Source organism: Pleurodeles waltl, chromosome 11 (genome assembly GCF_031143425.1).
Source record: "Pleurodeles waltl isolate 20211129_DDA chromosome 11, aPleWal1.hap1.20221129, whole genome shotgun sequence".
Taxonomy (NCBI): Eukaryota; Metazoa; Chordata; class Amphibia; order Caudata; family Salamandridae; genus Pleurodeles; species Pleurodeles waltl.
In genome coordinates, this window is record NC_090450.1 from 325,197,643 (window position 1) to 325,213,642 (window position 16,000).

Below are 16,000 nucleotides of genomic sequence, written 5' to 3' on the forward strand. Positions count from 1 at the left end.
TGAAGTTTCAAAATAAAGGCAATTTCCTGCCCTTTTCTTTTACTGAAGCCCTCCGGTGGGTCAGATCCCAGGGCATGCCAAAAATAAGGAGGGGGTGCATGGGGCCCCCCTCTTGGTCTTGCTGAAGCCCCAGGTACAACCACCTCCCCAGGGCAAAATGTTTTAGTTAATGTGAGGGGCTGACAGCTCCCACCAAGTGAAAGCACACATAGTCTACTTTCTGACAGCGGGAAGTGTCAAATAGCTCCCGCTGGCAGAAAGCAGAGGTTTCATCTGTTTCCCTGCACACAAATATGCATGCAAGGAAATAGATGAAAACATAGCTCTCACAAGCTCTACTATGTAAAGCAGCTCCCTGCTTGTGGGGGCGATGCCGGATCCCACAAGACAAGGGAGGCCGGCTAGGTCCGCAGGGGCCTTGAGGCTCCCCCGGCAGTCATGCTCTGCCATCCCATAAAGGGATGGAAGAGAGAGAGATTGTTATTGCAATGGTCTCTCTATACAATGACGTCTAAGAGTTGGCCTAGCAAGATGTTTGGTGCGAATGTTATAGGTACGTTTGGCATCAGAGCGGAACAGAGTCACTTCTGGCCTATTGGTCAAGGTCTTAGGCTGCCATTCAGCAGGCTGAAGGTTTTATATCCTAGTATCGCTTGGCAGTGCATTTCTTTTTTTACTACTGTTTTGGCTATTAAACCTTCCTAGTGATGGAACATTCATGTTTCTTTCCAATCACATGCATGGGTGGACTTTCATAGGTATGTCTGGAAGCATCACAGTAAGGAGTCACCTATGGCCTAAAGGTTAACTGAAAGTTAACGGTTCTACTCCAGGTATGTCCATGGTCATTTTAATTCTTATATGTCATTTAAACTTCAAAAGTTTAAGTTTCATACTGAAAGGAAATCTTACTCTTTTTAATTGACAAATACATTTTTCTTTTCAATGTGTCCAGAAATAACAAATTGTAAGTATATCATTCATCAAAGCCTAAAAAACTCTCTCTCCCTCTCACTCTCTCATTTTCTCTTTTTCAATCTCTTTTCCCACTCACAAACCCACTCAGACCCTGACGCACCTGCTCACCGATCCACTCAGACACTCACGTACCCACTCATACCCTCGTGCACCCACTCACAGTCCAACCCAGACCCTCACGCACCCACTCACAGACCCTCTCAGACATTCATGCACCCACTTACAGATCTGCTCAAACTCACATACACCCACTCACAGGCCCATTAAAACCCACTCACACAGACACTGACACACCCACTCACAGACCCACTAAGACACTGGTTCACCCAGCTCACACACCCAGACAGTCATTCTCACAGCCACTCTCACACCCAGATACACCCTCTCATACCTATTCTCACACCCAAATAGACAGGCCAACTCCTGCCACGCACAGACAAAGTTTGGTGTTGGGTGGTTAGGGGAGTTGGCTGCAGGGTCTGGCCACAGGCCAGGCCCTTCAGCCAGCACCCACTGCATGGATGTTACTGACCATGTCATGAGTGATGTAATATGTGAGGTCATAAGCGGTGCATTACGGGGGCGCACGTTATAATTAGCTCAGGTAACTATAACTGCTGAATTTCACTGATTTTGTATGTGTGAAATGTGAGCCTAACTATAACGTCCCTGTAACCTTTGTTTTTTTTCCCCCATGTTCTATCTATGGGAATTTTGCAATGTTTTAACACGACTACAGCCCAAACCACTGAATGGATTTACACTAAATTTGGCAGAAAGCTAGAGCTCAGACCAGAAAGATCTTTTTGTTATTTGGTTCAAATTTGTTCAGTTGTTTCAGAGTTATTAAAGGAAAAAATCTAGATACTGGGGGTGCGGTTCCTTCGTGGATCCGGGGGTACCCATGGGGGATCCATGGGTATCCGCAGATCTGAAGCCCAATGGGGAAAAAACACATCCACTCACACACCATACTTCTGGTGAACATTAGCGGTTTTGTTCATTTTCAAATGGTATGTTTTAACTGACATGTTCACCTAACTGAAACATCCCTTTATCCTTTGTTTTAAGGCCATGCCCTGTGCCCCTGTGGCAATTCTTTTGATTTTTTTAAGTATTGGGGAGGAGGACATGCTGTCCCTCTCACCAAGCCAATACTGGCTCCGGAGAGCCCATCCCGAGGGTTGAAATTCATTTAAAGGGGTGGGTGGCATGCATCCACCCCGAGCCAATACTGGCCCCAGGGACCCCGTCTCCCAGGGCCTAAGGTGGGTGCCCCAGCCCACCCGGGGCACTCGCAACACTGACAATGTTTGGGGCAATGGGCAGAGGTCCATGGACCCCGCAGCCTCGCAGACTCCCCTGCATGCATCCATCCTGGGTGCAGCGGAAGCTGACTTTGCTCCTGCCCAGTGGGAAAAGGTTTTTTCTGTGCTCCTACCAGGTAGGAGCAATCTCTGTTTCCCTTCCTCATAGTGGGAGCATTTCTGCAGCAAGTCTTTCTTGCTTGCCCTCTCACAGACAAAGACCCACAGCAAAATTTGTGGTTACATTTAAAAAACACATTTGGGGGATTGAGGGCCATTTTACCAGGCCTAGGAGGTCAGTGTATCCCTATGCTCCCACATAGAATTTTTGTTTTTAGTCTGAAAGTTCTAAAATGGTTGCCACCCCATCTTTGTTGATGTGGTGGAAGCCCATCTGATTTCACATTGAGATCTGTTAGCTCCTCTGATCCACTGCTGTATGAAATATACAATGTTTTTGAGACTTAGGGGCATATTCATACTCTGTTTGCACCGAATGTGCGTCAAAAATGTAGATGTAAATTCGGCGCAAACCTTACACCATATTTATGCTATGACGCCCGACTCCACGACGTCAAAATTCCTCTGTGTGAGTCATTTTCTGGATGCGCAAAACCACCTTGCGTTAATGACATGCAAAGTAGGTGTTCCCTGCCAAAAAATGACTTTAAGGCCTGTGTGCCTTATTTATACTACTGTGTCATTTTGACGCACAGGAGGGGGCGGGCCTTAAAAAACAGCGCCCAGCCAGGGCCAGTGACAAAGTCCTATCTAGCTCAGTGAGGATAGCACTGTGCTAATCCTATGCTTAAAAACTTTGCTAGATAAGCAGACATTTGAGGTGAGCAAATTTAGAGTGTTGCTGGTGTTGCTGGGTGCTCCTTACTAGAGCAGCTCTCCACCTAAAATTGGGAACTTCCCAGAGTTCTCCTTTGTTTTTTGCATATATATATATATATATATATATATATATAAAAAAATATATAAATATATATATATATATTTTTTTTTCTAGTGGTGAAGGACATAGTTTCTATGGGAAAAACTGTTCTTTGCTTGCCTAAATCTTTGACATCGCTTGACGAACCTTCACAAAATTTTCCCAAAACGTTTGACAGTCACATGAGCTGATGTCTGGAACGTTTCAGAGTGATCTGTCAAGCAGGGGTTGAGATAAAAGGGAGGATGAAATTCAGAGTGTTTTCAATTTTAGTCCCATTGGAAAAATTGAACAGCGATAGCGCCAAAACCACTGGACAGAATTACACTAAATTTGGCAGAAAGGTAGCTCTTGATCCAGAAAGAGCCCTTTTTGTTATTTGGTATAAATCCATTCAGTAGTTTTTGAGAAGTTAAAGAAAATCCAAATTTGTGTATATAGTGACGTGAAGGATTTGTGGAACCTCCCAATCTCGTGCTGAGATTTGAATAGCTGTCAACACTTCAACAAGGAAGCGTTGGCAGCCATGTTGGGACTTGGCTTGAGCTGTGTCTCAGACAAAAAAATGTAAAAAAAGAAAGGGGCAGGGTACAGACACCTTGACCTCTTAGGTCTGGTGGTGGTGTCCCAGGGGGATCCCCGAGGGCAAAAAATTTACAGTGGGAGTTGTGGCTCCCACGCTTCATCTTTTTATGCCCCCAGGTGAACCAAGTCCTGGGGGTATTTTTTATTTGTAACAGAGGGGAGAACCGCGCCCCCACCGTAGCCCTGGGCACCACCCTGGGGTATTATTCGTAGAAGGGGGACCACGTGGCCCCCCTCGAGGAGCCACTGATTGCCCTAGGGTAGACCACTCCCCCCCACCGGGCCGGCTCCTGCTATGTCTTGGGGTGCCCATCCCAGGACATAGATGTTTGCTTTTGCTTGGTGGGAGCTGACCGCTCACACCAAGCAAAAGCAAACATAACTCCACTTTCTGACAGGGTGGCCTGTCAAACAGGTCCCACTGTCAGATGGCAAAGTTTTCATCTGTCTTCCCTGCACGCATATCTGCATGCAGGGAAGTCAGACGAAAACATTGCTCCATCAAGCTATTAAAAGCAGCTCCTAGCTTAATGATGCAATGCCGGCTCACAACTAATGCACCCACGAAAGCACTGATGTGCACACTCTCACATACAGACACTCGCAGCCACTCTCATCCCCAGACACACACTCTCACACCTATTCTGACACCCAGAGAGGTGCAGCCAACTTGCGACATGCACGGCCAAAGGGCTGTGTACAGCATGGGGGTTGGGTGGTTAGGGGGTTGGCCACAGGGACTGGCTGCAGGCCAGCCCTTGCGGGCAAATTCCTGCTGCACATAGGCGAATGCAATGCACTGTGTAAGGTTGGGTGCTTATAAGGGGTTAGCCTCAGGGCCTGGCCACAGGCAAGGCCCTGTGACTAACCACTGTCATGCAGGGCCAAAGGCCGACTGTGGTTGGATTGTATGGTAATGGAAATTACCATACGTTAAAAAAACATAGAAATTTACTGAAAAAAAAGGTTACAAAGACGTTATAGTTTGGCTCACATTTCAAGCATACCAAATCATAGAAATTCACCAGTTATAGTTAGAGTTATCTAAAATAACTATAACTCGTGTCCTAAGGTAACTGTAACTTGCTCCCTCGCCATGAACTGCTAATTACCCCACACATTGTGGTACCCATAACATATTTGATAATTGCAATTTCATATTTGCCGTAAAACATTTTAAGAAAAAACTGTGCAGGGCCGGGCCGCGAGTTATAGTTACCTTCTCTTTTTAAGTAAAAAAAATAAATAAAAAAAATAAGTTAAAAAAATAATATATATATATATATATATATATATATATATACACACACCGTACTAACCCACAACACCTAAGCCCTAAAAATAACCTTACCATCCCAAAACCTATATCCACCCTTACACCCTAAACCCTAAAATTACTTTTACCACCCAAAAACCCATACCCCCTGAACCTTAAATTTACCCTTACCACCCAAAAACCCATAACCACCCTAAACCCTAAAATTACCCTTGTCACCCAAAAACCTATAGCCACACTAAACCCTAACATTACCCTTTCCACCCAAAAACACATAGCTTCCCTAAATCCTAAAACTACCCTTACCACCCTAAAACCATTCCCACCTAAAAAAACATACCCACCAGAAACCTTAATGTTTTCCTTAGCACCCCAAAACCATGCCCACCCTAAACCTTAAAATTACCCTTACCCCAAAACGCCATACCCGCCTTGAACCCTAAATTTACCCATACCTTCCGAAAACTCATTCATACCTTAAACCCTAAAAATTACCCTTGCCACTCAAAAATCTATACCCACCCTAAACCCTACAAAATACCCTTACCATCCCAAAACCTCTAAACACCCTAAACCCTAAAAATACCCTTGCCATCCCATAACCCGAACCCACCATGAACCCTAATAGAGATATATATTCACTTAAAAAAACAAACGTTATATGGACGTTATAGTTAGTTTCTTAATATACTTGCATAAAACCATAGAAATTCAGCAGTTATAGTTATGGTTTTCTGAAGTAACCACCCAACCACTTGTCACGCACAGCACTCAACCGTGAGTGGTGGGGATTGGCAGCAGCCCTCTCCTGAAGTGTTTCTTTGTTTGGTGAAGATGTAATCATATTCCTGCACATTGAGATAGCATCTCCAAAATCAGTGAGAAATGCTCTTGGGGGGAGGGGTCCTTTTAGTACAATATTCATCTTCTTTGGAAAATGGAGGGAAGACATTGTATATCACTAATGTATATGGGGCAGGGCCAAAAGGGCAAGACTTCTGTGGCATTTTACATACTTGCAGTTTTTAAAAAGGATAACACAATCTGTGGTTTCAGCAGCAGATGACAAGAAAGAACTCACTCATGACATTCACAACATGCGATACCGTACTTGAAAAAAGGAAGGATGGAAACACCTCCATCAAGGATTACAGATTACTTTTCACAGTTTATATGCAAAGAACATACACTTGGTGTGCGTTGGCTATACGCAAAAAGTTAGAATGATTAGTACATTATGGAAGTGGAGCTTAATTTGGGCACCGGCTTTGTTTTTATCTGTATGGGCTTCCCATTAAGTTTTAACTTCTGTGAAATGAGCTTTGTGACGGAATGAATCCTGCCCTGCATATGTATGTACCATAAATATGCACAGCAGGATTAATTATTTACATTTTTATTTTTTGGAGACCGCGGGAGGATTCTCAAGGCCCTTGCCTCCCGTGGGAACTGGCATTGCTCCCGCATGCAGGGAGCTGCTGCAAATGCAGCTCCCTTCGTGCAGGAGCAATACGTTCATCTCAAAGACATCAAATCTCCCCTTTCAGCAAGCATAAGCATTTTTACAGCTCTTACTTGCTGGAAGCAGAGCATTTGCTTTTGCTTGCAGGGAGCTGGTGCAGATCCCACCAAGCAAAAGCAAACAGCTACTTCCCAAGGTTGAGCACCTCAGGACGAAGCAGGAGCTAAGCTGGCCATGGCGGGTGGTAGTCCGCCAAATCTAATTGGCACTGAGGAGGTTCACTCAGATCCCATCTTTAAATGTCATTCTAGCCCCCCAGGGGGGTGGTGGTCCCCAGGGCCTGGGGAGGTCTTTGTGGCCATCCTTTATCATTATTAAACATAGCCCCGGAGAGGTGGTAGTCCTTGGGCCCGGGAGGGGGGGTCTGCATGTCCCCCCTAAGTATTTGCAGTCTGTAGCCCTGGAGGGGTTGTGGTTCCCAGGGCTACAGTTTCGTGCAGCCCCTGTATATATATTAAATATAGCCCCACGGAGGTGGTGGTCCCGGGAGCTTTTCAAAGCCCCAGGAGGGGGCCCTTGCACCCCCTCCTTCCTTACTATACTGCCCAGGCCCCCGGGACTTGGCCCACAAGGGGGCAAATTAGTAAGAAGCACAGGAACCTGCACTTTTTTAAAAGAAAGATCCATCCACAGATTTTGCAGAATTTGTTTCTTTTTAAATCCTTTTTTGCCATGGTAGGATCCCAGGGGGATCCCCCAGATCGAGGCTAGGGGTTTGGGCTATTCGTACCCTGCCCCCTTTTCTTTTTTTGTGTTTTTGTTTGTGACTCAGCTATCCTAAGGAAACTAGGTCTGACCTATAACTACCTACTGGCAACTGTAGATAAATATAACAGGATTTATAAAACACGGCCAATCACCCGATAGGGTGTCCAAGCTCTTGCAGGTCTCAGAGGCCTATTAGAACAGACAGGTCTTGAGGGGCATTCGGAAATCCGGAAGTGATGTGATTGTCTGGAGGTGCATGGGGAGGCTGTTCCAGGTTTTGGTTGCAATGTGAGAGAAGGAGCGTCCTCCACTTCTGCTTCAGTAGATGTGGGGAGTATGGGCAAGTGAAAGGGAGGCAGAACGTAGTCTTCTCGAGGGTTGGTCAAAGTTCAGGCGATGGATAATGTACACGGGTCCTTGGTTGTGGAGAGCCCTGTGTGTGTGGGTCAGCAGCTTGAATTGGCACCTCTTCTGTACGGGGAGCCAGTGGAGTTGCCTGAGGTGGGGTGTGATGTGGGTTTGTTGGGGAAGGCTGAGGATGAGTCTGCCTGCAGTGTTCTATATGGTCTGAAATCTCTGCAGGAGGTGTGTGGCGATTCCTACATAGAGGGTGTTGCCATAGTCCAGTCAGTTGGTGATGAGGGCCTGTGTCCTGGTGCGTCTCGTGGGTAGGGGTAGCCACTTGAAGATCTTGCATAGCACATGCAAGGTGGGGAAGCAGGCGGAGGAGACAACGTTGATCTGTGATTTCATGGTGAGCTTGTTAATGATGATTATGATGTTTCTGGCCTGGTTGGAGAGAGTGAGTACTGGTCGTAGGTCTGATGTCCACCAGGAGTCGTTCCATGTGTTGCTGCTGTTGCCAAAGAATAGTACTTCCATCTTGTCTGTATTCAGCTGCAGGCAGTTGTTCTTCATCGAGTTAGCAATACTTGTCATGTGTCTGTTGACATTGGTTCTGGTAGTGGAAGGGTCATCAGTGAGTGAGAGGATAAGTTGGGTGTCTTCTGCGTAACAAGTTATGTTGATACCATGGGATCTGACGATGTTGGCCAGCAGGGCCATATATGCGTTGAAGAGTGTGGTGCTGAGGGCTGAACCCTGGGGGCCACTGCAGGTGATCTTCCTGGGATCAGAGGTGAAAGGTGGGAAGTGGATCCTCTGGGTTCTTCCAGTAAGGAAGGAGGGGATCCATCTAAGCACTTACCGCTGATGCAGATATGGTGGAGTCTTTGGACACAACAGCATGTGGTGGGATTGGGTGTTGACTGCTGCAGAAATGTCAAGGAGGATCAAAGCTGCTGTATCTCCTCAGTCAAGAAGGGTTTGGATGTCATCGGTGGCTGCGATCAGGGCAGTTTTGGTGCTGTGATTGCTTAATAAGCCAGATTTGGAGGTGGCAAGTAGCTGGTTCTGCTCCAGGTATGTCATGAGTTGCTTGTTGATGATATTTTCCAGTACCTTTGCTGGGAATTGGAGCAGGGAGATTTGCCAGTAGTTTTTGGGTTTGATGGGGTATGCAGAGGGTTTTTTGAGTAGTGGTTTGACTTTGGTGTGTTTCCAGACGTCTAGAAATGTTTCAGTGGTGATAGAGGTGTGAACCAGGGTGGTGAATTTCTGGCCGATCCTTTGATTTCCAAGGTTGAAGATGTGGTGCGAGTATGGGTCTGTGGGAGAACCCCAGTAGATGGATTTCATGGTGGAGGTGATGTCCTGGTTGGAGAGTATGTTTCAGGTGGTCAGTATGTGGTTCATGTCTGTTATGGTGGTGGCATATCTGTTGAGGAAGTCCGTAGGTGTGGGTTGGGGTTCAAAGTTTCTATCTATGTTTGCGATCTTGTTGTGGAAGAAGTGAGCAGGGTTTTTGCACAGCTCCTGTGAGGGTATGATAATGTTTTCGCTGGCAGCCAGGTTAGAGAATTCCTTAACGATGTTGAAACGTTTCTTGATGTTGTTGGCACTGGTTTTGATGCTTGCAGCAAGGGCTGTCTTCTTTGTTGCCCTAGGCAGGCCATGGTAGAGGTTCAGGGAGGTCTTGAAGGTTACTCTGTCAGAGGTGTCCTTGCTGGCGTTCTATCTCCTCTCCAGCTGTTTGCTGTCTTGTTTAACTGTTCTGAGTTCTTGGGTGTAGCAGCTGGCCTTTTTAAAGGATTTTCTCTGGATGGTGCTCTTGATGGGGACGATGCTGTCAACACAGTTGGTGATCCAAATGTTGAGGTTTTTCACTCCCTGTTCAAGGCTGGCGGTGGTAACGGGGTAGGAGGTTTTGCACTACATCCGCCCAGCTGGTCTATGAGGTTTTGTTTTACTTCCGGTTGGGGGGCACTGTTCATCTTGGGGGTGGAGGTGAGGGGGCTGGAGATGCTGAAGTGGACAATGGAGTGATAGGTCCATGTGAGATGGCTGTATTTGACCCAGTTGATGGAGGTGAAAATGGGGTCCAGCATGTGTCCTGTGGTGTGTGTAGTGTTATGGGCGATCTGGGTCAATCTGAGGCTAGCTATATGTATATATAGATATATATATACACACACGCGCACACACACACACACACACACACACACACACATACATATATATTTAAAAACACTTAGGGGGTGATTCTGACCTCGGCGGTAAAAGGCCCTTACCGCCGGTCAGAAGTCCGCCATTCTACCGCCGCGGCCGCGGTAAACCACCACGGTCATTCTGACCACCAACTGTGAAACCGCCAAAAACCCGACATCCACGGAAGGCCGCCTCATCAGCGGGCAGCGATAAACTGGAGATGACCAAACCTCCACCGCCACGCCAACACAAACACGCCCATGCCATTCTGACCCACTAATCCACGCGGCGGTCTTTCAACCGCGGTATTCCATTGGCGGTACACACCGCCGCGCTCAAAATACACACACAGCTCCAAAACACAGCCACATTGGGCAATTTGAAATACACACACCTGATACACATACACACACCACTCCCACACACCCAATTAACTATAAAACACACACCCACTTCACCCACAAACCCCTACAACCACAAATATCTGAGAGAAGGCGCAATACACTGAGAGAGAGCACAGGGAACGCAAAGCACAACACACACAGGAACACAACATCATCACCCACACCACATCTACGCACACATCACCACACATCACCACGCACATCACCACAAACACCACCCCACACCTCATCCACACCACCCCATGGCACCCCAAAGACACCCCAGGTTCTCGGACCAAGAACTCAGGGTCATGGTGGAGGAAATTATAAGGGTAGAGCCCCAGCTCTTCGGCACACAGGTGAAGCACACCACTATAGCAAGGAAGGCTGAGCTATGGCAAAGGATCGTAGACAGGGTCAACGCTGTGGGACAGCATCCCAGAAATCGGAAAGATATCCGAAAGCGATGGAACGACCTACGGGGGAAGGTGCGCTTGATGGTGTCTGGACACAACATCGCTGTGCAGAAGACTGGCGGCGGACCCCCACCCACTCCACCCCAATTCACAGCATGGGAGCAAGAGGTAGTAAACATCCTGCATCCTGATGGCCTCGCTGGAGTACACGGAGGAATGGACTCTGGTAAGTCGAATCTCAACTACTTCACCCCCCCCAACCACCAGCATGCCAACCCACACCCCCACCCTCACCCCCAATCTCAACCCCCCAGCACACATCCTCCCTGCCAATGTCTCACCAGCACAACCCACCCTAAACAACACCAACCCCTGAATGCCAACACAAACCATAGACAGCCATCACCAAAGCATGACCATTGCACATACCCATACACCCCCCCCCCCCCCACCCTCACAACACCTCCCACAAGGGAATGCCAGCACTGGGGGACAAGGGCACTCAAAATGCACGCCATGGCACACACAAAAACAATAACCATACTCTTTTACCCCTGCAGGGCCCGAACGCCAACACACCGCCACGGAGGGTCCAGATTTGTCCATCCCACCCCCAGAACAGGCCCCCAGTGAGGACAGCAGCTCTGTCGACCTAGAACCTGATGACCAGCCCGGACCATCAGGGACCTCTGGACAGTCGGTTCCCCACACACAGACACAGGCCACAGCAGACCCAACCCCCTCTGGGAACACCAGCACAGCTCCCACCCAGCGGGCCCATGCCTCTGTCTTCAGGACGCGTCAATCAGCGGTGTGTCCGCCACTACAGGGCCCCCAGGCTGACCCAACACTCCAACAACAACAGGGACCTGGGGGCAGTGGTAGTGGGCACACCGTCCAGGGGACAGAGGCCCGGGGAAACAGGGCAACTGGGAGGGCTGCTGTGCGACAGGGGGGGGAGGACAGGCCCAGGGAACCGACTCTCCAAGAGGCCCTCACCACCATCATGGGAGCATACCATCACTCCCAGGAGACGATGGCGACGGTACTGGCCAGGTTCACCGAGATCCAGGCACAGCAGGAGGAACTGTACATGGGGTTCAGCAATGAACTCAGGAACATCGGTACCGCTATGGGGACCATAGTCCAGGCCCTCAACCGGATAGAAACCACATTGCGGGACCATGTGGCACCACAAAGGCCCCTGTCACTAGCCAGGACCAGGAACAGCCTACCACCTCCGCCGGCGCTAGTGGACAGGAGGCCCCACCACAACGACAGGCCACCAGAACCCCACCTCCTGCTGAAGAACAACCACCCCGCAAGAGGAACCTGAGATCTCACAGGAAGACAGAGTAGGATGCCAAGACCCCCGCCAGCATAAGATACCCCCTGATGTCATCCCACTGTCCCACATTGTCACCCTGTCCAACCTTGAACTGCCCCTGCTCCATCCTTCCACAGGCATATGGACAATGCACCTGTGAAACTGAGAACTGGACCCTGCCATGGACATAACTCCACCCTCACCCATCACTGTTTTAATATCATGTACCAATATCTAGCACTAAAAATAAATCACTCATTGCACTGAAATCATTCAGGAGTCAGCCTGTATTATTTACAAATGTATAACACATTACTGATCAATAATGTTCAGTTAATTTTGTGATGACAACATACCGATGTCAATAAGCATTAGTCCATGGGCTAACCAAGCTGAAGTCACGGAGTGGGTCATACAGCACTGAAAAGGGAAGGGAAAATCAAACATCAGTTTAAAAGAACTGGGGGGAAATACACAAAGTAAAGATGCAGGAGGCTTTCAGCAAATGTTAAATGGCGTGGGTGATTCTTACCTGTGTGCTACTGAAAATACTGTTGGATAACTGTGTCCCTGTTGTCTGTGTCGTCCCCGTTGTCTTCCTCCTCTTTACTCTCCACAGGCTCCACAGCTGCTACAACACCACCATCTGGACCATCCTCCTGCAGGAAAGGCACCTGACGTCGCAATGCCAGATTGTAAAGCATACAGCAGGCCAGGATGATCTGGCGCACCTTCTTTGGTGAGTACATCAGGGATCCACCTGTCATATGCAGGCACCTAAACCTGGCCTTCAGGAGCCCAAAGGTTCTTTCTATGATCCTCCTAGTTCGCCCATGGGCCTCATTGTACCGTTCCTCTGCCCTGGTCTGGGGATTCCTCACTGGGGTCAATAGCCAAGGCAGGTTGGGGTAACCAGAGTCACCTATTAGCCACACACGTTGTCTCTGTAGCTGTTCCATCACATAAGGGATGCTGCTATTACGCATAACATACGCGTCATGCACTGACCCAGGGAACTTGGCATTTACATGGGAGATGTACTGGTCAGCCAAACAGACCACCTGGACATTCATAGAATGGTAACTTTTCCTGTTTCTGTACACCTGCTCATCGTCTTTTGGGGGTACTAAAGCCACATGGGTCCCATCAATGGCACCAATGATGTTGGGGATATGTCCAAGGGCATAGAAATCACCCTTCACAGTGGCCAAATCAACCTCCTCAGGGAAAACAATGTAGCTCTGCATGTGTTTCATCAGGGCAGACAACACTCTGGACAAAATCTTTGAAAACATAGGCTGAGACATTCCAGATGACATGGCCACTGTTGTCTGGAATGAGCCACTTGCCAAAAAATGGAGGACTGACAGAACCTGCACTAGAGGGGGAATTCCTGTGGGTTGGCGGATGGGGGACATCAGGGCTGGCTTCAGCTGGGCACACAGTTCATGTATAGTGGCACGGTCAAGTCGGTATCGTAGTATGATATGGCGTTCTTCAATTGTCGACAGGTCCAGCAGCGGTCGGTACACGCGAGGATTCATCCTTCTCCTCGAAAGTCCCAGCGGACGGTGCCTAGGAAGGACAACATGGAGCACAGAGTCAAGCAAATCACAGGTACGTTCACCACAGCTTGCATAGCACACGATTATCGATGTATTGAAAGGCGTGTATGTGTGGCAATGCAAGGCCTAGGCCTGTGTGACGCAGTACAAATTATGCCATGTGGGCCCTTGAAATGGCGGCTGCCTGACCTGTGAAGTGGGACAATGGGATGTGAGGTCAATGCGCTGGCGTGGCACACCGTGGCGGTAGGCGGTCGAAGACCGCTATACGAAACCGCATTGGTTAACATTGAAGCCTATGGGTTTCAGGAGCCAATGACGAGGTGCGCCGGCGGTCGCGGTACGCACCGCCGCGATACGCACCGCCGCGGGCGTGACCGCCATTGTCTATCTGCTTAATCACTCGAGACCTGATCATCCACAGGAGAGGACCTATACTGCAAGTGCTGCTGTGACCTCGGTCTGGAAGAGACAATGGCTGCTGCGACTGGGGAAAGGGCCCCTGCCTTCACGTCTGAAGAGTTGGAGAAACTTGTGGATGGGGTCCTTCCCCAGTATGCGTTACTCTACGGTCCTCCAGACCAACAGGTAAGTACACTGGGTGCACATTGAATGGGCTATGCCTGTGTTGAGTGGGGTGGATGTAAGATGGTGGGGTGGGGAGCGAATGAGGAGTGCAACGCACGACAGATGAGAGCATGTGCCACATGGCAAAGTTGGGGGGGGGGGCAATCACATCTAACATGCAGATAAATGATGAATTTTCCTTTCCCACCCTGTACATGTCAAATAGGTCAGCGCCCATCAGAAAGTCGACATTTGGCGTGCCATCGCCAAGGAAGTCCGGGCCCTGGGGGTCCACATCAGACGGGGCACCCACTGCCGCAAGAGGTGGGAGGACATCCGCCGCTGGACCAGGAAGACCGCCGAGTCACTGCTGGGGATGGCCTCCCAACCTAGGAGGGGTGCCAGTCGTACCCTGACCCCCCTGATGTCCCGGATCCTGGCGGTGGCCTACCCTGATTTGGATGGGCGCTTGAGGACATTACAGCAGACACAAGGGGGTGAGTATCAGCACATTCTGCTATCTTTATGCGCAGTGGAGGCGTCTGGGTGGGGGAGGAGGGTTGTGGGTGACATTAGGCCAGGGCGTTTTCTGTAGTGTAGTCCTCTCCTTTAGGCATGGCCCTGTGCCCCCGCCCCCCACCTCTGTAGGGTGCCAAGTACAGCTATCCATGGTCCTGCATCATCCATGTGTGTATTTGTTGTGCATAGACCTGTAGGCCTGGTCACAAGTACTGAGTAGTATACCCCGATTACGCAGCGTAGTGCATGAGGCTCCTGTGTCTGTCCTCTCCGCCAACGGTGTTGACATTGCATGCACTCAACCTGTTTTATTATTTCTCCCCCCACCCTTTTTCTTAATCTTCTTGTGCATGTGTGCATTAGCATCATCAGGCGGAGGAAATTTGGCATCGGAGCACGAGGGAGCTGCAAGTCACAAGGCCCCGGTGGGCCGTGGTACAGACACCGAGGGCACCAGTGATCCGGAGGGTGACTGGAGCACCACAACGGGGACCGGTGGTGACACCAGCGACACCGACACGTCCTCGGATGGGAGCTCCCTAGCGGTGGCGGCAACATCCGGGCCCCCCGCCTCTATAGGTACTGCCGCCACCCAGCGCACCAGCCCCGCCCTCCCAGCAGCCCCTCAGCCTACGCTCCGTGCCCGCTCGCCCAAGAAGGCGGGCATCTCCTTCGCCCCAGGCACCTCAGGCCCTGCCCCTGTCACCCCTGCTGCCCTCAGTGAGGAGGTCATTGACCTCCTTCAGACCATCATTGTTGGGCAGACTACCCTTTTGAATGCCATCCAGGGGGTAGAAAGGGAGGTGCATCGGAGCAATGCCTACCTGGAGGGCATTCATTCGGGTCAGGCTGCCCATCAACGATCGTTCAATGCTCTGGCCTCAGCACTGACGGCAGCCATTGTCCCTGTTTCCAGCCTCCCTCTTCTAACTGCCTCCACCCTGTCTCTGTCTCCTGTTCCTCTGCCTAACCCATCCACACCATCAGACCAGCCTGCACACACCTCAACACCCAAGGTCAGCTCATCCAGACACAAGCACCACAGATCCCACAAACACTCACCCAAGCAACACCCAGATGCAGACATGCCAACAGTCACTACCACCTCTGTGTCACCCTCCTCCTCGTCTCCCTCCTCCCACCCTGTGACGTCTACACTCACACCTGCATGCACACCACCATCAGCCAGTGCTTCCATCATCAGCACACCCTCCAGTACAGTCCGCACACGTGCAGTCACCACCCCCACTGCCATTTACACGTCCCCTGTGTCCTCTCCCACTGTGTCTGTCACCCCCTCTTCCAAGACACACAAACGCAGGCAGCCACCCACCCAACAGCCATCCACCTCACGACAGCC